This window comes from Pinus tabuliformis, chromosome 5_2 (assembly GCF_031772625.1).
Source record: "Pinus tabuliformis cultivar Carrire ecotype Pingquan chromosome 5_2, CPIR1, whole genome shotgun sequence".
In the NCBI taxonomy this organism is placed as follows: domain Eukaryota; kingdom Viridiplantae; phylum Streptophyta; class Pinopsida; order Pinales; family Pinaceae; genus Pinus; species Pinus tabuliformis.
The window spans coordinates 626,933,343-626,955,934 of record NC_142306.1 but is presented as its reverse complement, the minus strand read 5'-3'; the positions used below and the strand labels follow the sequence as shown (position 1 = coordinate 626,955,934).

Below are 22,592 nucleotides of genomic sequence, written 5' to 3'. Positions count from 1 at the left end.
AAAGAAAAATAATAAGGTTAATATAGAGATAAATAAGATTAAAAAGTAATTAAAAGTTAAACTAAAATTTAATGTAAAAAAAACTATACCATATTTTAAAGATAATAATATTAATAATACTAATACTAATAATAATAAAATAAATAAATATATAAAAATTAATATGATTAGGGACGAATTATACTAGGATATTATATATAACAATCATTATATATAACTTGGTCCTGAGGATGAACCACATTAGAGGGTTGGAAACTTCAATCAACAAATATTAATGATGTGATTATCTGAAAGTCAATTTGAAAGAATCAATGTAGATCACAAAAGTCCGAGATGAAAAATTTCATGCTCTATCGTGTGCTAAGACCAGCCACCGTCAGCGATGGATAGAATGGTCGAACATGGTCAACCAAGGTCTCTATGGGGGAATATAGTGAACCATAATCATCAATCAAGATCTCTATGGTTAAATATGGTCAATAATGGTCAACCATTTTCAACCATGGTTAACCCCATCAACCATGTCAACATTAATGATAACCATTTTTATAACATTAATGTAACATTAGCATTAACATTATCATAAGCTTGACCATGGTCAACCTTGATCTACCTCATCAACCCTCATGAACCATGGTCAATGAATCAACCCCACCCACATCAGTTGTAACTAGCATAACCACATTTACTAATTTGGCTGATATATTTACTAATTTGGTTGATAAATATCGATTAGTAACATTTTTCACCATTTATATGCTAATCGACATATGATAATAACGCCTATCATCATTTATTAACCACATTAGTAAATTTGATTGTGCTTGTTAAGCTAAAAATAGATATTATTATACCAAATAATAATTTAGTTATACTAACCACTTAAATTGACTTGTTGAATTTACTCTTAGTAATAAATAGTAAAGTCTATGTTACCAAAGTCTTAAATTAAAAACCCATTTCCTAATTCATTCATGCTTCAGCTCCAGTTACCATTCCCATCTTGACAGTAGTAGTGATTGAATTCACATTATCATCTCACCGCTACATTCTAAGTTGGTTTCCATTCCCATCTTGATACTACATCGCATTAGTAACTTACAAATTAGGTCCATATGCATATTATACCCTGAAAATCCAATTTCTTGTTTTTTGTAACATGTATTAGAAGTATGTCTCTTAACTAGAAGAATGGCGCCTTTTTTACCACAACTAATAGTGATATTTACTCACAATAACGAAATGTTTATTATATCATAATAGATTCAAGTTAATTCATGTTTATTAAACAATGAAATTTTTTAAAAGGTTTAATGTGTAAATATTTGGATATTTAAAAAATCTTTGACGACGTCACGTTATTTTATTATCAATGGCGTGTGAACCAAGTTACAACTAGCATTTGCACCTGATGTTGCAAAGGAAACACCGTAAGGCATAGAGTGTGGAAGAATAGGGACATGTGAATGGGCATTGTTGAAAGCAAGGGTGGATGATAATGAGTTGCAATTGAAATTGTTAGTTTTGTGTATGCTGAATATAGATATTTTGTAAATAATAGTGTGTAGAAGAATAGTGACATGTGAATGGGCATTGTTGAAAGCAAGGGTGGATGATATTGAATTACACTTGAAACTATTAGTTATGTGTGTTTTGAATATGGATAAGTAATAGTAGTGTGTGGAACAATAGAAACATGTGAATGGACATTCTTGAAAGCAAGGGTGGATGATAATGAGTTATAGTTAATGAAATATAGAGGTTATCCATTATTCATGTAGCAGTTGTTGTTTATGTGAACATGTTTTTTTGTATTTGGAGATTTTGTCTTTCCATATGTTACATATTTAAGAATGAATTGTCACTTTTAAAGAGGGCACATAAGGTTGCTAGCTATCACAAAATATTCCACTGACTATAAATATGGTTTTATTTGTTGTATAATTCGATTTACCATCGTGTGAGTAAAAATTAAATGTCCTTTTCATACTACATGATTCTGTCAACTAGGGGTTTCCAAAAATACAAGTGAATGCCATCAAACTCCTCACTGAAATCAAACTCTCGGTGAAATTTTCGTAAATATAGGGATGCACAAATTCCTTAACTTGCAAAAACTCTATTAAAGTGATATTTTTCACTACTAACTTCATATGATATGTCATGAACTTTCTTTTGGATAAAACCTCGAATGTTTTTTTAATATCCCAATTCATGTTCTGTAACGCTTGCTTTTAAAGGCTTGAAATGCAAATTATGGTTCAAGCCACAACTTTATAAGGAACATATGCACAAAACATGCTTAGGACAACCAATGAAAATTATATCTGCATTATTTAGCAAATCCTGCTTAGCAAAAACACTTGTGACAGCTATCAAATTGCCAATTTTTCTATCTTCAACTAAACCCCTCTGACAATACTGAGATTGCCCAAGAAAGAGAAACTAGCATGAAATAACAAGTTGAAATATCATCGAAAATCTATACCTCTGATTGTATATGATGGCTGAAATGTATCATAAAGATACACTTTTGTCAAAGATAATTAAAAATAATGCTACAAAGTAGCAACCACAAGCTTAACTGACAACCTCTGCCCACTCATTTCCATTCAAAGCCCATGGCAGCAAGGCCTAAAGTGCCTACCAATAACAAAATTGCTTCGATGAAATAAGTTGAAAAAGACCCCATCCGAGAACATACGATATGAATACTATCTTCCCCTGCTTGTCACAGACCAAAAAATGCCACATATCATATACAGTAAATGTAAATGTGTCAGCTGAGAGACCCAATTACCCAATATTATAGATCAAGTCCTAACACAACTCCAAAAAAAGGCCACATATCATATACAGTAAATGTGTCAGCTGAGAGACCCAATTACCCAGTATTACAGATGAAGTCCTAACACAACTCCATTGTTCTACGAGCTCGGTAGAATGGGAATGGACACTGCACCAAACCGCTTTTTCTTGAGTACAATATATCCATTATAGTAAGTTGTAGATTAAATTTAAAACATGTTAATTAAATTTTAATATGAAATTTTGATGGTTATGAAGATGAATCATTAATAATATGATTCCTTTCTAAAAAATTGTTTATAATTTTGTTAATATAAAAATGAAAAATTAATATAATAAATTGAATTAAACTGTTTTATTATTATTATTTTAATTTAATGTTGCGTTATGCATACTAAATCTTTTTTTCATATAAAACTAAATTTTAAATGTTTACTCATTTACAAATACTACAACACATACCCCTTTTTCGGATTGATGTTTATGAGTAGTAGGCCAAAACTTGCCAAATGCTTCAATTTCTTTTCCAAAATTTCAAAGATTCCTATTTGAAAACCCTTGATATATTAGTGTTTGATCCGAACAGGTTTCGAACATAGTGGTTGTTGGGTTATAGAGATTTCTGTAAATTGCTACCAAGCAAGGAAGAAGTCAAAAGCGGATTGGTATTAAAACCATGACTGCAGCTCAAGGACTTGTGTTCTTGTCCCCAAATAAGACACTGCAACTGACATATGAGGGTGAGTTTTATGAGGTACTCATATCAAAAGCCCAACTCTCCACCATAGCAGACAAAGGGGGCATACCCTCATCTACATATACTGTAAAGCAAATGTAGCCATATTTTGAATATTGCTACAGGGGCTTAGAGCATACTATATTGCAGGCTGTAAAGACTCCACATTCAAAACAAAATGGAAAGATAAGATGAGAAAAATATTGGATCGTAAAGCAATAGAGAGTATAGTGGAAGCATGGGATCCTTATAGTTATTGTTGGTCCTCCTTAGGCCTTGCTAGGATTGGTGGCTTAGGCAAGAAGAGTGATTTTCTAGGTATCATTTTCATTTTGTTGCTCCTATGGGGCTTCTTAGATTCAGAATTTGAAGGGACCCAACATGGGAAAAGTGTTGTTTGGTGGCTTGGGCCTGTAACACATGAACTGGTACTTAGCCCCAGACAACTTGAGAGTGTACAAATTTCAGAGGACAAAGGATAAAAAGGAGTTACTATTAGAATTTAAAATACCCTCTTAACAAACTCTACCTGGGATTTCTTGAAAATTTTAATTTACCAGGCTGTGCATTTCATCAAAAGATAAGAGCCTTAGTGTAAAAGAAGGATTGAAACTGAAAAGTAATGAACTGTTATCATTTTTTTCCATTCTACCAGAGTCAGAAAACATGTATGTACTAGTTCACTCTAAATGATGCATGATTTATTGCAGAGATGGTAAAAAACTCAATGCTCATTTCTTTTGATCTCACCGGAAATTCGCATTTTGAAATCTTCTAAATCTATTAAAATAGTAACAATAGTACAAAATTGTATCCTATTTTCCAGTGATCAGGAACTTTACGGCCCTAAAAGCTTTATTATGAGTAAAAGCTTCTGATTTCATTGTCTTCTAATAGTTTTGTGTTAATGAACTCCAAATTTCTTGCACCATTCCGACTTGAAGTAAATGCGCAGGTGGTATATGGTAGGTAGACAGAGTAAACCTGCAATTGTTTTGCAGAAATTTGTAGAGCTTGTCAATCAGTAATCCTTCAAAAGGACCAGTGCTCTTATTAGTCTTCAATGTGATTTTTCCTAGAACATACACAACCCTTGTATTCTTTGCCAATTCAAGCTACTGCAATTCCTCATCTACAGAGTAGTTACTTTCTGCCACTGTATTTTTGCTTGCATAACTTTTGTCATGTGAGGAGGAATAAGTTCCTCTAAGCTTGAGATAGTCTTTTATGCTTTCAACAACATAGTTGATAAATTCAGATCCTTCAATGTTTGGGGCATCTTTGTAACCATATTGGGCTACACATTTATATACACCCTTTGGCTCTAGTTTTCCAACCATAAATCTCTCCGACAAGAGCATTGTCTTAACTGGAATCATTCTTATGATGACAATGACAAGAACTTCATGCAGAGACCCCACAATCTTTTCATAATGTTCAATAATCAGTGGTAAGCCAGAAATAAGTTCACTGCAGAAGAAACAAGTTCCTGGTACATGTGAATTCACTCGGATAACCAATCCATTCAAAACTTCTATGCTGAGTTTTCTTTGTGCTAACTATTTATACTTTTTCTTCCTTCCATAGTTCGAAGAGAACATTATGGTCAGAAAATTAGGAAGGGACACCAACCTCACTGTGGAAACTTATTCAATACAGATGATAGATAAACGCCTTCAAAGATAGCAAAAAAATAGAGTGAAGGGTAGCATAAGCAAAACATGTATGTTCGAAACCATAAGCATGACCAAGGTTACTATGCACATTGTAATGAACATAAACCCAACAACTGCAACCCCTGCACCACCAAATACCTAAAATTATCCTTGGAAACTCAAAATAATCCATAAAAACTACCAAATTCTATTGTCAGATATAAATTTGGATATTCTTACCATGTGCATTACCAATTTGTGTTCCATCCCAGAATCCTACAATAATTGCAATGTAGATAACCATGAGAACATAGTTAACTTCAGCTGAATAGATTTGACCCTCGTAATTTTTGGAGGTATGCACAATCTTCACTCGAGGGAAGCAGCTAAGAGCCATGGACTATTTTATGATTGAGAATGTTGTTGTAATCAATGCTTTACTGGCTACAATGGTTGCTAAAGTGGCAACAATGAACATTGACCAATACACAGGCTGTGGTATTTCTTTGTAAAATGTAGAGCTTATGTCCCCTAGGTTTTTTATCAAATAAGCTGCTTGTCTCGTATATGTGTTAAGTAGAGATGGGTAAACCAACACACAGAAAGCAGGCTGCAACAAAAAACCCAAATTTCTCATTATGTTACTAAAACTTAAGGAGGATGAAGCACACAGGTATGATGAAATACTAATAATTTTGTCCTTGACATATAGCTTGGACCTGGATTGATTTCCTGTTGAAAAGGCCCAAGTCTGCAAACATGGCCTTGGCACTTGGATCCAGTCAAAACAAAGAACTGATGTTAGTGTTTCTATTTGTATAGCTTTAGCATAAATAATTGGGATGAAGTTATGAATTTTGTTTGAGAAAATCATTGGTATGGATTTATCAATTGAGTTAGAAAACAGTTCCAAGTATACTATATGATAAAATGAGACACATATCATCAGTCAATACCTGTTATACATAGGACTACACCTCCAAGAATCACCCATCCTTATTAGTGATATTCATGAAAGTAACAGTATATATAATATGGGTTGAATGCTTTGAATGCTCAAGGATAATATTTCACAATATTATACTGTCCTATCATGATGTTGGTCACGAACTAGGCAATCATTATGGGTGAGAACATGAAGCTAACTTTACTTGTACCAAGTTTTTGAAAAAGGAACAGTAGTAACAGGTTAAAAAATGACACGAGTACAACAATGCCTGCATGAGTTAACATACGAAAACATAAATTATGTCAGGAAGTGGGATGCCATAATTCACATTATACACACAGATGATATCATGTTTATGATAGGGAGCTACATCCCTCCTTCAAAATAAACTAACCCATACTGAAAAACTTGATTACATCCCAATATACTCATGGAAGCCAAGCTAATAGTGTCTACTTCGCATTCTTGTATCATCTTACCTTGGCTCATGTTACTGTTCCTTGACTGAATTCCTTGCATAGCTGACAACACTGCAGGATTAAGAACTGATCTATTGCAAATAGTGCTAAAAACACGAAGTTGGCTGCTTCTTTTTTTTTAGATGAAAAAAGCGATATATTTATTTTGTATAGAAATTACATATGTTTCAAAGTCTGCATCTCATAGGAGCATATCAAAATTATATATCCAAGCTAATCAACAAACATGCATAAAAATGAACCTTATAACTAGACCAGGATACATAAAAGATTTTCTATGCTAATTCTAGGTTGTTTGTTGTATCTAGATAAATCAGCATAGCATATTGTAGCATATGTTAGGCATACATCTGTATTTTTTCACAAACATGAAGAGCAAGATGTAATGCAGCGTAGTTACTCTGCAATAAAAAAAGAGTATGTATGGGTGTAGTTATCCTGGTAAAGGCATAATCTCGGTCTCCAACCAAGTCTCATCCATCTTAATCTCTATGTGGAGTCCATCTAGATATTCCATGATGCCTTTTTTGGAGAGGCAGTCCGCTTCTACATTGAAGTCCTTGTTGTATGGTGGAGTATTGGAGGGGGTTCCAGAGAGTAGAGATTTGTTTTAGCCAACACTGAAGAGAGGATTTGTTGATGTTGGCATTCCCACAGACATAATCAATGATGACCTTTGAGTCCCCATAAATGTGGATAGTAGGAATATTCAGATAATGTATGAACTAGAGGAGTCCCCATAATACCATGGCCTCAGCCTTCGTGTTGGAGCCCTTTCCTGCCCCCTAGTGTACTAGATCTGTTAACACTGGCAAATATCGGATAATGAATCCACATCCACAACTGCTATACTATGATGCTCCATCAAAAAAACTCGTAGGGAAGGAGATCTGCGGCCAGAATTGGGGTTTTTGCGCAGTTTATTAGATGTACCAGCATGTATTTCAGCCGAGATTGTGCTTTGAATTTTTTCCATCACCACTGCTCAGCTTTCACGGTACTCATTGAAAATAATATTGTTCCTCCACCTCCAGATCTCCCAAAGAACAATGGGTGGAATGAAGCCCATAGTTCCATGCTACGAACTCCACCATTCAAGACACTCTGGAATATAAGACAACAGTGGGAGCTGTAACCCAAATGAGACATCCAAGGTATTCCAAATTTTTGTAACCTTGAGGTAGCTTATGAACAGATTCAAATTGTCTTTTGGAGGGGGCGATGGGGTCAGCGTATGAGTAGATAATGCAAGTGGGCCCTTGTGGCCTGGGACAAACTCTTCCTTCCCAAATCTTGGGGAAGCCTTATGATCGAGACTCTAAAACTTTCAGTAAGGATGTTATGGGTGCCAAATTGTGGTGGTGTTGGATTCAAAAGCGCCAATATCTCTAGAAAATTTTATGGCATGAAAAATGCATACCTCACCACTCTCTAATCCAAAAACTAAAGTTGGATTGTTGAAAATAACAAATCTCTCATACAGACCCATAGCTTTTGGGAAATATGCACGCACTTGTGGTAGGACTCATGAAAACAAATGCCTAAATTGGACCAGCAAGTGCATCTCAATGATCTAAAAATATTCTTGGTAGGCAATGGTTACATGCAAGTAAATCAGCATTGTTGGCCTCAACACAAAAGATCTTCATGGTGTGCTCAGAAAACAATATATGATTGGCCCTCGGGAATCCCCTCATGGTTATGGCAAACACTACAATGTCATCTTGAGCAATGTCTTATCCTAATCACAGATGGCATTGACACACTGTGTTGGGGTTATCATTCAAAGGGCATATTCACTATGATGGAAGCGTACTCCTTGGCCACTAATACCATCTAAGCCCGCAATGCTAACATGTGGCCCACGATTTCTCACTTCCTATGGCTATTGGCTTAGAAGAGAGCCGTGACTTGGGATAAAATCATCAAAAGGGACTACGAAATATCCTCTATTTTCTATATGCGTAGAGCTAGTCTCGAAAGTGTTGAGCATTTGTTTATTGATTGTTCATTTGTGGATCAATTTTGGACAAAATTATATTCCTACTTAAGGAAGTAGGAAGATAGACACAACTCACTCTTGGAAACAATCTCAGCTTGGAAGCCCTTCGATTTCAAAAGCGAAATCCTTAATAAAGCATGGTCTCTCTTCCCTTCATTCATATTTTGGTTGATTTGGAAAGAAAGAAATAGCCAAATTTTCAAGTAATGCCCTTTCAAAAGGGAAATCCTTAATAAATCATGGCCTCTCTTCCCTTGATTCATATTTTGGTTGATTTGGAAGAAAGAAATAGCCAATTTTTCAAGTAATGTCCATCCTCTTCTAATTCTGTTTGGTATAATGTATCATTTAGTGTAATAGAGACCACCCTCCTCTCCTCGTGGACTGCCAACAACTAGTAGATCTCTCCATCTAAAGCACCATTCTATTCTACATTTTAATTTTTCAACCAACATCCACCTACCCAACCTCTCTCTCCCCTCATCCCCCCTTCCCCCCTTACTTGGTCCCCTTTTCTTCTCCGCTTTATCAAATATAAATTCGACAGTGCATCCAAAGTCAACCTAGGACAAACAAGTTATGGAGGCACCCTTAGGGATGACAAAGACAATCTATTATTTGTGGTTGTTGGCATTTTAGGCCACCCCACCAATAATGTAGTTTAATTCTATGCAGAGGAAGTGGGATTGTAAATTGCCAACCAGAAGGGTTTCAATAGGCTCATGGTGGAAGGAGACTCTATGTTAGTCATCTCCACCATCAAGAAAATTTTATCGAACACTTCTATTGACAAGTTACCCAAACGTTTGTGCCTGGAGAATTTCCTACACAACAAAGCCATTCTTCTAGCTTCCAATAGCTCTGTCATCCTCATTCATGTTTTTCTCTCTAGTAATAAACCTACTAAGAATTCACCCAACTTAGCATGCTCACAAAACAAGCTTCAGCTTTCTAGACCCAAGTCAACCATCACCTCCTCCCCATCAATCTCCCCATGCAACTCCATGGTTCTTTCAGACCTCTCCACCTAGGCTCCTTCAGATACTTCTGACCCCCCCATCGGGTTGCCCCGCCTAAAGACCTTACAACACCCATTGGTGTGTCTACTACAATATGATTGACATTGGTTTCTTTGTGTCTTACAACAGTTCCATCATTTTTTAATGAAGTCTCTTTTAGCACTTATATACTTTCAGCAGGGTTACAACAACCTAGTTACTCAATTGTTTTTTTGTTATACTTTATGTTCTAATGACTTTGGTCATACTCTTATCTATTATTTGTAGTCTCTTGGATTTGTAGTCTACATTTAGCACTTATATACTTTCAGCAGGGTTACAACAACCTAGTTACTCAATTGTTTTTTTGTTATACTTTATGTTCTAATGACTTTGGTCATACTCTTATCTATTACAATATGTACGTAATTTCTTAGATTTGTAGTCTCTTGGATTTGTAGTCTACATTTCCGTTACTAGTCTAGTTTCTCTAATAATAAATCGTAGTAAAAATAATTTTAACCATATTATATATTTTTTTATTTTAATGTCGATGAAAACGATTTGGTTAAGATTAGAAAATGCCGGCTGATGCCATTAATGGTCAATACCATCCACCCACATCTTAAAATCTATGTGATGAGCAAGCCAACGAGAAGATGATCTGGTCGTCTGAATCTTTCCTGCCTTTCCAAGGAAATGTCACCGGCTTCATCGTGGTGTAAGGAGACACAATGTTAATTCTGTACCAAAAAAATTCATCCTTTTAATACACATTTGCCTACTCAGTCATCTAAATTTACACTAAATATAATTATCGTAATTGATTTAAATGCTGGATTTGCTATTCAATCTTCTGAATATACATCATTTTTAAAAATGATATAAAGTTTATTTACCTCTCCGTTCACTTTTGGAGGAAGTGTTGCATAGATAATTTCGGGGTAATTTCCAGGCCTGCGCGCGAAAAAAGTTAAAAAAATAATGTTAAAAACACAATTTTCAATCTTGAAAACCTTTCTATACTTTTTACTTTCTGTCGAATAGTATGAAGTTATGAACCACATTTGTCAATATAAAATATTTCACGATCCGCGTCTTACCTACGGAAAGTCTTTCAGGCTGATCTTCGTTGTGAGCATTCGATGCAGGCTTATGATGCAGCGGTTTCAATATCTGTTGGATTTTGCGGATATTAATCTGAGGTCTTCTTGTCTTCCTCGAACTTATAGAGCCGGCAAGCCTAATAATGGCTTCTGCCTGCCACGAAAATGACGAAATAAGCCTGCGAATAAATTAAAGAACGCGAAGAGGACTAAAGATGAAAATGTTTCGTCAAAAATATATACGAAATTTGTTGTGAATGTATTAAATTTGTTGCTGAGATCAATATAATACCTTCTCAGCCGGCACATTGTAAACATTCACCATTCCGTTATAAAAAATAACAAATTGACCTGTGGACTGCTGCTCGGGGGTTTTTGCTGGAACTGATCTGCTTCAAATAGTGCGAAAAACACAAAGTTAGCCTTATCATACATTTAAGCTTGCTCAGCTATCAAGAATTAGTAAATATATCAAATTACAAATGTCTGGAGATGAAAATACCTCGAAACCGGATCAGTTTGGCTGATTGCAAAGGGCATAATAATGTTTCTTTCTGCAACTCTGTTTGAACTGAAACTGGTGCATACGGGAAATAATTCCATCAATTCCGCGTGACTGGATGCCTCAGAGCGTCCACTAAATCCCTTGGCCCGATGATTGACATGAGCCAAATCGCCTTGCTTCTCATGTGAAAGCTTGATTGACGAAAGCACCTTTTGCATCATCTGCAGTTTTATCCGTGACAGATCTTGCACTGTTACATTCATCAAAATAAATACGATATCAGCCAAAAAATTCTGCTAAAACAAGAATAGTTTCATAAGTTAGTGCTCCATCACATGAACACCCTCGTGGCAGTCCGTCCATCCCACACATTTCAATTTTTCGAGCAGGAGTGCTAAGTTTGAGGGTTTCGGCTGCTGATAATCTTGCAACTGATCCAGCTTGAAATTAGTTTCATGAGTTAGTGCCCCATCACATTCTATCAAGAAACGAGAACCGCCGGTTACAACCGCCCGCGTCTAGCCTACGCAAGTTTCTAGCTAGTCACAATTGTCACATGTAAATCAACGGATGATTATAATTCAATCGTCTAACGAAAGATCGAATGGTGTATAGTGAAGACAGGTAGACAGCAGGGGAGTTCGTCTCAGAGGGAAACGCCTTACGGCGTAAATATCATTTCATACATATTCAACTACAAAATATACTTGATTACCATTAGTTCTATCGCAGTCATAGAACTAAGTAACAATTATACTACACTATCTATTAGGAATGAAAGGTTAGCTCGTACTACTGACCCATTCTATATAAGGAATATAATTAGAAAATATACTATTATAAAATATAATAATTTTGATTATAATTTGTATAGATTTATTTTAAATTTAGTTTTATAATTTTTTTTTTTTATAACTCGTATCAATTTATTTTAAATTTAGTTTTATAATATTTTTTATTATAATTTGCATAGATTTATTTTAAATTTAGATATGTTAAGTGAAAAAAAGAATCTAACCTCACAAAAAGTAAATATGTTTTTTTTTAATAAAAAATGGGAAATGTATATATATCTTTCTATATATAGACAAGAATTATATATATATATATATATTCCACAATGACAAGTATATCCACGAAATATTTGTATAGAACTTGATAATAAGGGTGTCGAGAGAATTGAACGAGTGACCTCTCAATAATAAAAATGTTTTAATGACTGAGAAACTCCACCATTTGAGCTAACTCTCAAGGCTCTTGGTTATTAATAATATTATTTTTATTTATAAAATTCAACATCTCTATATATAAAATTATTTTTGTTTTTAATTTTATCCACGAAATATTTGTATAGAACTTGATAATAAGGGTGTCGAGAGAATTGAACCAGTGACCTCTCAATAATAAAAATGTTTTAATGACTGAGAAACTCCACCATTTGAGCTAACTCTCAAGGCTCTTGGTTATTAATAATATTATTTTTATTTATAAAATTCAACATCTCTATATATAAAATTATTTTTGTTTTTAATTTTATTATAATCCTGGTTATATATATATATATATATATATATATATATATATATATATATATATATATTCTTTCACATCTTTTTAACTTTTTTTCAATTTAATTGTTTATTTTACTATACATAGTATTAATGATATACATTTTTATATGCTTATTAATTAAACTTAAATATAAAGCTTTCAATTATAATACTTGCAATTTTAATTTATATGATCAAATAGACATATATTTGTGTATATGTATGTTTTCACATTTTTATATTTAGAAATACTTATATTAATTAAATTTATTAATTATTTATATCTTATTTAATATATGTTCTTAAATATTATGATTATGAATCTTTATTATTTAAATTTATTTTAACATGTATACATATTATAATTTTTTTGGGAAAAATTGTTTTAAATTTTATTAATTAAAATAAAATCACAACATAACAATATAAATTGAATTGATTTATTAATTTCATTATCTTTTTTTTTATTACATTTTTAATTGAGTTTATAGTATGTTTTAATATTATTGTATTCCTTATTAATTTTTATGGACACTACAACATCTTTTTCATATTGACGTGATAGCACAATTAAAATTAAGCATCTAGTGGAAGTTTTATTTTTATGACCATATGGCCTTGCATAATCACGGTCTGTGTGTTTTAATTTATATGGTAACCATTTTTAACTTGCTAAATTTAAATAAATTGTAAATTATGAGAATATTTTGGATTCTTAACAACAAAAAATAAAGTGAGTTGTTTGACCTAACTTCTATTCATCAAATTTTGGAATATTCTAAAAATCTACAATCAAGGTAAAGTTGGATCCTTTTATTAGGACTAATTTTTACATTAGTAGTTTTGGTTAGCTTGTTTGGTTTCAGTTTGTTGGAAGTTTTCGAGACATTCTCTCAATCTCTCTCCTCCCATTTTGGGAATAGTTGGACCTCGCTCCAACTATATAAATGTATTATATAGAAAATTGAATATATGAATAATTTTGTGTGTGTTTGCAAACAAATTTTTAAGTTGGTATCAAAGCTAGTAGCTCTAGGTTTACTCCCTCATGGGAGGGCCTGAGGATATGAGGGAAATGTGAGAATAGGAAAGTAAATTATTTGTTTTTTGAATAAATTGTTAGTGTCATAGATTATTTTATTTTTGGGCCAATTATTTATGTGATAGTTTATTGTTGTGTAGAGAACCAGTGTTTAGTGGATCGTTGTATCATTGTTGACGCCCTCGTATCACTATTTTTATTTGACCTTAGCGCAAACTAGGTGGATATACACTGTGAGAACTTCTTGAGTGCTCAATCTCGCTTACTCCTCCTTTATTCAATCATGTTGATGACTTCAATGTCAATTCCCCTTGGATCAGTTGGTTCCAACTTCAACACATCCCTTTTTTTCAATTTGTATATGAGAAAATTTTTATCTAAGTTGTCATACATATGGTCACAGTCAAGTGGGGATGCACAGATTATACAAGTGTTTTCACTTAATGTTGTTTGTATTTGAGTGCTTAATATGAAGGAACCATATTGTGAATAAATAAATAAAAAAATTCCACCCTAACATGTTCATAGGCTTGAGGTAATTATCAATTAGTCATCACGTGGACTAGACCTGAGAAACATTATAAATGAGAGGAAATATTTAATTAAGGACTATTAGTTTTATCTGTACCCCATAGCACATAATACAAACCCTTGCTCACTTTTGTCCTCCAATGAAGAGAAATCAAACAATGATTCTACATCCCCTCTCAAAGATATTTAGTGCTATTTAGTAGAGATCAAGATCAGTATCCAAGACAACAACTTTATATGAAAGGAGTCCAACAAGATTGGAATAAGAATGAAACTATGAAATCTAGAAGTCAAAGTTTTGAGGCTATGATAGGTAGGTTTTGTGTTGGTTGGGTTCAATGTGCTATGCACTCATTTCATGCTCACCCTCAATGTGTTATGCACTCATTTCATGCTTCATGTTCAATGTTGATTTCAATGAACAAGAAAGCCATCACGGTTTCTTCTTCGATAATGGCTCTTCTTAGCTAATAGTAAGTGGAATGTGTATGCTTTCATATTATCTCAATTTATATTTGGTAATGTATGTTATATTTATTTTGTAAAATTATATAAAGAAGAACCAATCATAGAACAACGTAACATAATTTAAATTGATGGTTCTTGGAGCTTAGAAACCCTAGAATATGTCACTAGTTTGATTATATCTATAGTCCATTACAGTTTATGGTGCTTGGAATTTGGAAATCCAAGAATAAAAACTAATGATTCCTATGTGTTAGTAAGATTGTGTAAAACGGGTCACTTTGTAAGATTGATTAAAGGATACATTCCTTATTCAGTGTTCTTTTCTATATAATGATGATTTTGATATTCTGAGTGATTTAGTATTGTGACTTCTTCTTTGGCATAGTGACAAATGAAATTAAGTCAAGAACCATTGATCCTACAAATAAGTCAATGATATTGAGTGCTAAATTAATAATGGTTGATCGATAAATCATCCTATATTCTTTCTTTGGAAGTAACTCATAAATTGAGATGTGAAGTGGATAAGTAAATTGCTTGCTGAAGTAGGAACTTACATAAATTTTCTTGGGTAGTATCCATTAGTAAGTCTACACATTTATAATTTTACTCCTCGATAAGTTCTGAAGAAAACATAAATAATGGTGGGATGAAACTCCTATAAGTATATTTTGTATACCTTATTCCTATATGCAAAGACTTACCTAAATTATGGTGGAAAGTAATGGCTGGTAGATATGTTATTTACTTGAGTATAAGTTATTTTCAAGCATTTTATTTTTGGATGGTTTTCCTGCAAAGCTTAAAATAAATATCTACAAATCATTGATGAATATTGCAACCATATGCATAAATTATGGCATAAAATATGTAAGGTAGTCATCCACATGGTGCACAAAGACTACAATAAGACCTTCAAGTTAGAGTACAATCAAATGTTTGAAATCTATTTTGTTTTAATAATATTTAAAAATAAATGTTTATTTCTCAAAATTAAACATTATAATTTACATTGGTAAATGTTAAACTAATAAATGATCAACAGAAAAATCTATTGTTAGAGCTCTGCCTTGGCAGAGACTAATAATGAGTCCATAACAATATTTAAATTTAATTAGTAACAACATAAAAACTTAATACTTACAATACATTTACAATATAACAAGTTTCTTAACCATGGATATCCAACCCTACTTTACCATGGATATTATTAACTTGTAAATAAGTTTTGTTACAATATCATGGCTTATTAGTAGCACCTATCTAAAAACCATAATTCATTTCACAATAAAAAAATAAATTGTAAAATATTTGAGACATTACATATAGCATTGATTACATAGGCTGAAAATTTTTCACCATATGGAGAGAGAGGAGGGTGAGGGGGAGAGGAGAGAGGGAGGGAGAGAGAGGTGGAGGGGGAGAGAGATCGAGGGAAGAACAAAGACATAGAGAGATAAAGGTAGAAATAGAGTAAGTGACAAGGGAGAGATGGAAAAAGAGGGAGAGAGGAGAGAAGGCAAGACAGAGAGAGGGAGAGGAGAAAGAGAGGGAGAGAAAAGGAAGCGAGAGAGAGGGAGACATAGATATGGAGAGGGGAGAGTGTGAGGGAGAGAAAAGGAAGAGAGATAGGGAGATAGTGACAAAGTTGGAGGATATAGAGAGAGATGGGGGGAGAGACAAAATAAGGTGGGAGAGAAAGGGAAAGAGAGGAAGGAGAGAGAGGACTTGAGAGAGAGAGAGAGAGAGAGAGAGAGAGAGAGAGAGAGAGGAGATATAGGGAGAGTTGAATCCATCCTAGATATGGTATGTGTGTATATAAAAGCCATTCTAGATCCATCTGAACCCTATATCTATCAAGCGCCGAGAGGGATCAAATCTATTTTTGTTGAAAATAGCAACAACAAATGTTAAAAATAGAATCTAGAAATTCAAATTTAATTTGTCCTTGAATTAAATTGTAATTCTTTTCTCATAGAAACTTGTAAATAGTTAATTTAATTTAATTAACTTAATTAAATTAGGAATTTCGAGTTGGAAGTCTTTATGAAGTCATGTATATGTTATCCCTATATTATAGGGGTCCATGATGAGTTAAGTATGAGTTGTAATTAGTTAACTTAGTTTACTGAGTTAAGTCCAGTTAAATTAGTTCCAAACACGTTGAGGAACTAATAGTGAGTTAATAGTCACTTGATGCATTAGTGCACTCAACTAGTGCTTCTCTAGTTAATTGAATATTTACTCATCAGAAACTCATGCATGTCGATTCTGAGAAAGATCTAGTTGAGACTAGAGTGGAAGGACAATGTACTATTTGTTCTAGATTTTTCTGAGTTTCACTGATAGTGCATGCAATTAGGAACTGAACCTAGAAGGGATTGCGCAGTTATGGATGAGGAATTTTCATTTAAATACAGGTTAATTCTCTTAGGAATTGTGCAAATAATTAGAAGCTTGGAGGCTTGGAAATTTGGCTAAGTATTTGCCAAAGGAAGTCATCAAGCGGAGGATAGGAAATAATTTTGCATGTTAAGCTCAAGTTTGAGCAAATCATATTGTATTCATCCAAATTATTTGACCAAGGGTGCAAGGAAATAAGGATCTTGGAGAGAAGACAAGAGGCATAGATTTGGGTTGATCTTGCTTGTGAGCTGGGAGATTGATTTTACTGAGTGTTGGGATTTTTCTTGTGAGAACAAGCATTGTAATCTCATATTCATTTTCCAAATTAATGCAATATAGTTAGCGAGGTTTTGAGCTATGGATTTCCCTGGATATTTATTGTGTTATGTGCCATCGATGATATTGCTCTTGTCAATTATTGTTTTTATCGATCTTTATGTGCTTATATTGTAAAGAGTAGAAGTGGATTCTTGTTTCTTGTTTTAGTCGATTACATGAGCTTGTGAATCGACAGGATTTTCTAAATGGTATCAGAGTAGGTTTTTTTTTTTGGGCCGCGAGTGTGCAGAGTAGATATGAAATTTTTTGTGCAAAATTTTCAGAAACAAATAGAATATATGGATTCCTTGCGGAAAAATACCCAAATTCAAAAAAAAAATCAGCTAAATCGGAGTTCATATGAGGGAGATATCATTGATTGAAAATCGTCTCTTTTTCCAGAAAATTTTGTGATGGTGGGATAGATGAAACAAATTGGGCTGCTAGCCAAGAACCTACATGCCCTTGAGATTCAATATGCGTGCAAACCCTTGAGAAGCAAGGAAACGGTTAGAGACTTGGTGGTTGAGAGGGAGAGTAAATTACCTCTCAACATGCATCCCGAGAAGAAGCCTCCGACGCAGCTTCAGGAAGTTGTGGACCCGCCACAAATAGATAAGCTGAGAGGAGATCGAGTGGAGATATCCACTCAATCAGAGAAGAAGTAGTCTCAAACAATTATGGAGAAGACAAAATTGAATAAGCCGAGAGGAGTCCGAGTGGAAGCATCAATACAGAGACCTCCAATAGGGGGAAATTTCGAGCCAAATGGGTAGAGGGATCACATGCAGCCATACCTCTAGGTGTGAGGTGGGGCGATTTGAAGTGATAGTACCAAGAGGGTCGATATTGGACAGGGTCCACTGAGTGATTTTATCTCATGGATTGTACCTTGCTATGGGAGCCCAAAGTACATAGTAGCGGGAGGAATCAATGGGATTGATGCAGTTAGAGATCAAAGTGACAAAGAATAGAGCAGTCAGATACTGAAAAGCGTAGAGAGGGTTGAAAACAAGTGCAGAAATGTAGAGTCAATAGAAGCACAGAGTTTTCAGTCGACAGAGGCAATAGTAATTAGAGACTTTGATGATAGAGGCATCATTCTGATTCAGGTTGGATGTTTTTTGTTTCTGGAGTTGCTGGAGCAACAACACTCGAGAGAAGTGTTGCATGCAGAACATTCCAAAGGTTCAGGATTGGGATAGAGTTAAATTCCTTTATTGTTGAGAGGGATTGTTGAAAATAGCAACAAGAAATGTTAAAAAGAAAATCCAGAAATTCCAATTTAATTTTTCCTTGAATTAAATTGTAATTCTTTTCTCATAGCAAACTTGTAAATAGTTAATTAAGTTTAATTAACTTAATTAACTCAGGAATTTCGAGTTGGAAGTCCTTCTAAAGTCATGTATATGTTCTCCCTATATTATAGGTGTCCACGATGAGTTAAGTATGAGTTGTAATTAGTTAACTCAGTTGACTGAGTTAAGTCTAGTTAAATTAGCTCCAAACTCTTTGAGGAATTAATAATGAGTTAACAATCATTTGATGCATTAGTGCACTCAGCTAGTGCTACTCTAGTTAACTGAATATTTACTCATCAGAAACTCATGCATGTCTATTGTGAGAAATACCCAATTGAGACTACAGTACAGGGACAATATGCTATGTGTTCTAAATTTTTATGAGTTTCACTAATAGTGCATGCAAGAAGGAATTGAACCTAGAAGGGATTGCATAATTATGGATGAGGAATTTACCTTTAAATACGGGCTAATTCTCTTAGGAATTGTACAAAGAATTAGAATCTTGGAGGCTTGGAAATTTGGCTAAGTAATGGCCAAAGGAATTCATCAAGCGGAGGATAGGAAATGCTTGTGTAGGTTAAGCTCAAGGTTGAGCAGAGCATATTGTATTTGTCTGAATTCTTTGAACAAGGGTGCAAGGAAATAGGGAACTTGGAGAGAAGACAAGAGGCCTCGATTTGGCTTGAGCTTGCTTGTGAGCTGGGAGATTGATTTTATTGAGTGATGGGATTGTTCTTGTGAGAACAAGCATTGTAATTTCATCTTGATTTTCTGGATTAATCCAATACAAATAGTGGGGTTTTGAGCTGTGGGTTTCCCCGAATATTTATTGTGTTATGTGCCATTGATGTTCTTCCTCTTATTGATTATTGCTTTTATCGATCTTTATGTGCTTCCCCTGTAAAGAGTAGAAGTAGATAGTTGTCTCTTGTTTTAGTAGATTACATGAGCTTGTGAATCTACATGATTTTATACAATTTTCACTTTAAAAGAGGTTTATATCTATTTGAAGCAATGCTTCCATGTGTTGTGAGTTGTCATTGGGAGTTCCCAAGCACCAATCTAGAAGTTGTTGTTTCCTATATATGAGTTGTAGTCGTTATCTAGATGTGTCGAAGTCATTGTTTTATGTCCTATATACTTGTAACTATTGTGATCAATAAAGATATCAAGTGATTAGTGTGTGTCATAATGTGCTCTCTATTTTTCTAATATGGTATCAGAGTTTGTTTTGGCTTGATTCTCTTATGGGAAGGCTAGGAAAATGAAAGATATTTCAAGGTTGATATTTTGTAAATGTATTAGTCTAATAGAGTGTTTGATTTATTGTTTGTGTGAATATTTGATTTTTGTGTGGATTGTGGATAGTTGCATGCAAAGGAGAATTGAGAAGATCGAGTCTTATTGTTGTTGTGTGAAGTTCCAATGTGGAAAAATATTTGTAAAAGAAGAGGAGATCTTCTTGTGAAGAAAATGGATCAACATTGATTTGGTTTGATCTAGTGTGGATGTGCAATTGAGAGAAATGTCTACATGTTTTAAATGGTGGTTCTCGAGATTATCGGATGGTGCAAGATGTACAATTGCGACATGCAGGTGGAATGTTGGCATTTCTCACTACTAGATATGAACTAATAAAATATTGTGGTATTGTTTATCTAGAGATCAAGATCCAAATGTTGCAGATTTGATGAAAATTACTAATATGAAAAATTATTATTATTATATTTGATATGATTTGCATAGATCAATAAAGAGCATTCATTGATTTTGTCTCTTTACGTTTTGGTGGTTGATGTTTTTGTTTTTATTGGTTATAAAAAGGGTTGGTGGTTCTTAAATTCGAAGCCTCGATGTCTAAAACATCAATTCTTGTGTGTCTTTATTGGTTATAAAAAGGGTTGGTGTTTCTTAAACTTGAAGCCTCGGTGTCCAAAACATCAATTCTTTGTGGTAGTAAAGTCAAGTTGTTTGATCAAATTTTGAACACATTCAGTATCTAGACCTCCATCCTAGCAACTAATAGATAGCCAAAATAGAAATATCTAAAAGATGGTGGTTGTTCGATAGAATGGTTCATTACTTGACGACTCTTATCAAGGAAGCCCCGATGAGATGAGGTTTCAATACTGTTGATCTTGCAAATTTCATCAACGATGGTGAGAGGTGGTCACGTTTTAAATGGAGGTCAAGTGACAACTCGAAGATGTGGTGGTGAAAGCGCAGTGTTTAAGAGATTCTAGAGTGGATGTGTGTGCTGATAAAGGTTTTGTCAGACATAGATTATCCTTGTTGTTGTAATATTTTTTTTGAATGTTATCCATGTAAGTATTAAGGGAGGGTGTTGGAATTAATTCTTCCATGTGTTACGAGTTGTCATTCTGAGTTCTGAAGTGTCAATCTAGAAGTTGTTGTTTCCTATGTATGAGTTATAGTCGTGATCCATATGTGTCGAAGTAAGTGTTTTATGTCCTATATATGTCCTATATATGTCTTAAGAGAATTGATCCCTATGGGGGCTTGATAAATCCGGGATTAAGATGGATCTATGCTGGTTAAATTCTAGCACCACTTTTCTCTTGTTTGAACATCGCGGCAACAAAGAGGATTCTGGAATTGTGATCTGACATATTGTGTTTTCTAATATTCGTTTCTTGTCATTTTCTATTCCAGATTATCTGTTTTGACCCAAGTCATTGTATTATGAATATGCACTTTCAAATTCTCTTGTCCCTCATGAAGGAAGGCATGTAGCCCAGAGTTGGAAAATCCCACTAGGAAAGTCTTGGTTAATCGTGTTAAATATTTTCAACCCTTCGGCATTGAACAAGTAATTGGAAAAACAAAAAATAATGATGTCGGTTATTCGCATTGGATCCATATCAATGTGAGACGAGGTTTGTCTTTTCTATCAGATGTAGTACGATACCATAATATAGATTAATGAGAAATGTGCTAAAACTAGCTGAGGAAGACCGGAACTTCTCATTCCCTGGTTTCCAATTCCTATTTTGTTTCAAACAGAGAGTTTACATTATGTCAAAACACTTTTTAATTAGTTGTTGCAAATTCATCCATTGGTCAAATTATGAGGGAGTAGATGTAAAATGGGTTTCAATCTTTAGTGTTTTTACAGAAGAAGAAATGATGGGAAAGGGAGTTAACAAATAACTCAGATAGCAGATTAGGATTAAGCAGTGCTCACACATTCATTTATTGAATTCACTGTTCATGCAGATTGATTTATTATGAAAATAATATATTCATTTTCTTTGTAGATTTCAGAGTGGTAAAAGGAACCACATAGGGAATCCTCTTTGTAGAATTTTCTTACAGTGGTTGTTGAGGCAGCATTAGGGAAGATAACGGGGAGTTGTATAGGAGGCATCTGCATTTGCAGGGGAGCCAGTTGCTAAAAATGATAACTCACATGAACTATCCCATGCAATTCTCTTACCATAAAGTCCCTCATTCACTAGATCAAATGAGAAGTATGCCAAATACCGTGAAGATCCTGACCTTTTTAACTATCATCGTGATAGTATTAATAATTATTTTAATTTAAGGTCTAGTCTATTTCAACATCAAATTGTAATTTCTCCATTCTCCTAGACAATGTTGATATGTGATGATGTCTGGGATATTTTCTGATTAGTTGCTGCAAGCTGTATATCCGATTGCAGATTACATTTTTACGCTGTCTAATAGAATGTTTTTGAAGTTGTCTGTTTAGAT

The 22,592-nt window shown here is 34.0% G+C and overlaps 1 pseudogene; it reads left to right on the top strand.

Moving 5' to 3' along the window:
• Window positions 1-22,590, top strand: part of LOC149160599 (plastid division protein PDV2-like) — a 152,170-nt pseudogene extending 129,580 nt beyond the window's left edge.
• Window positions 22,591-22,592: the final 2 nt, after the last annotated feature.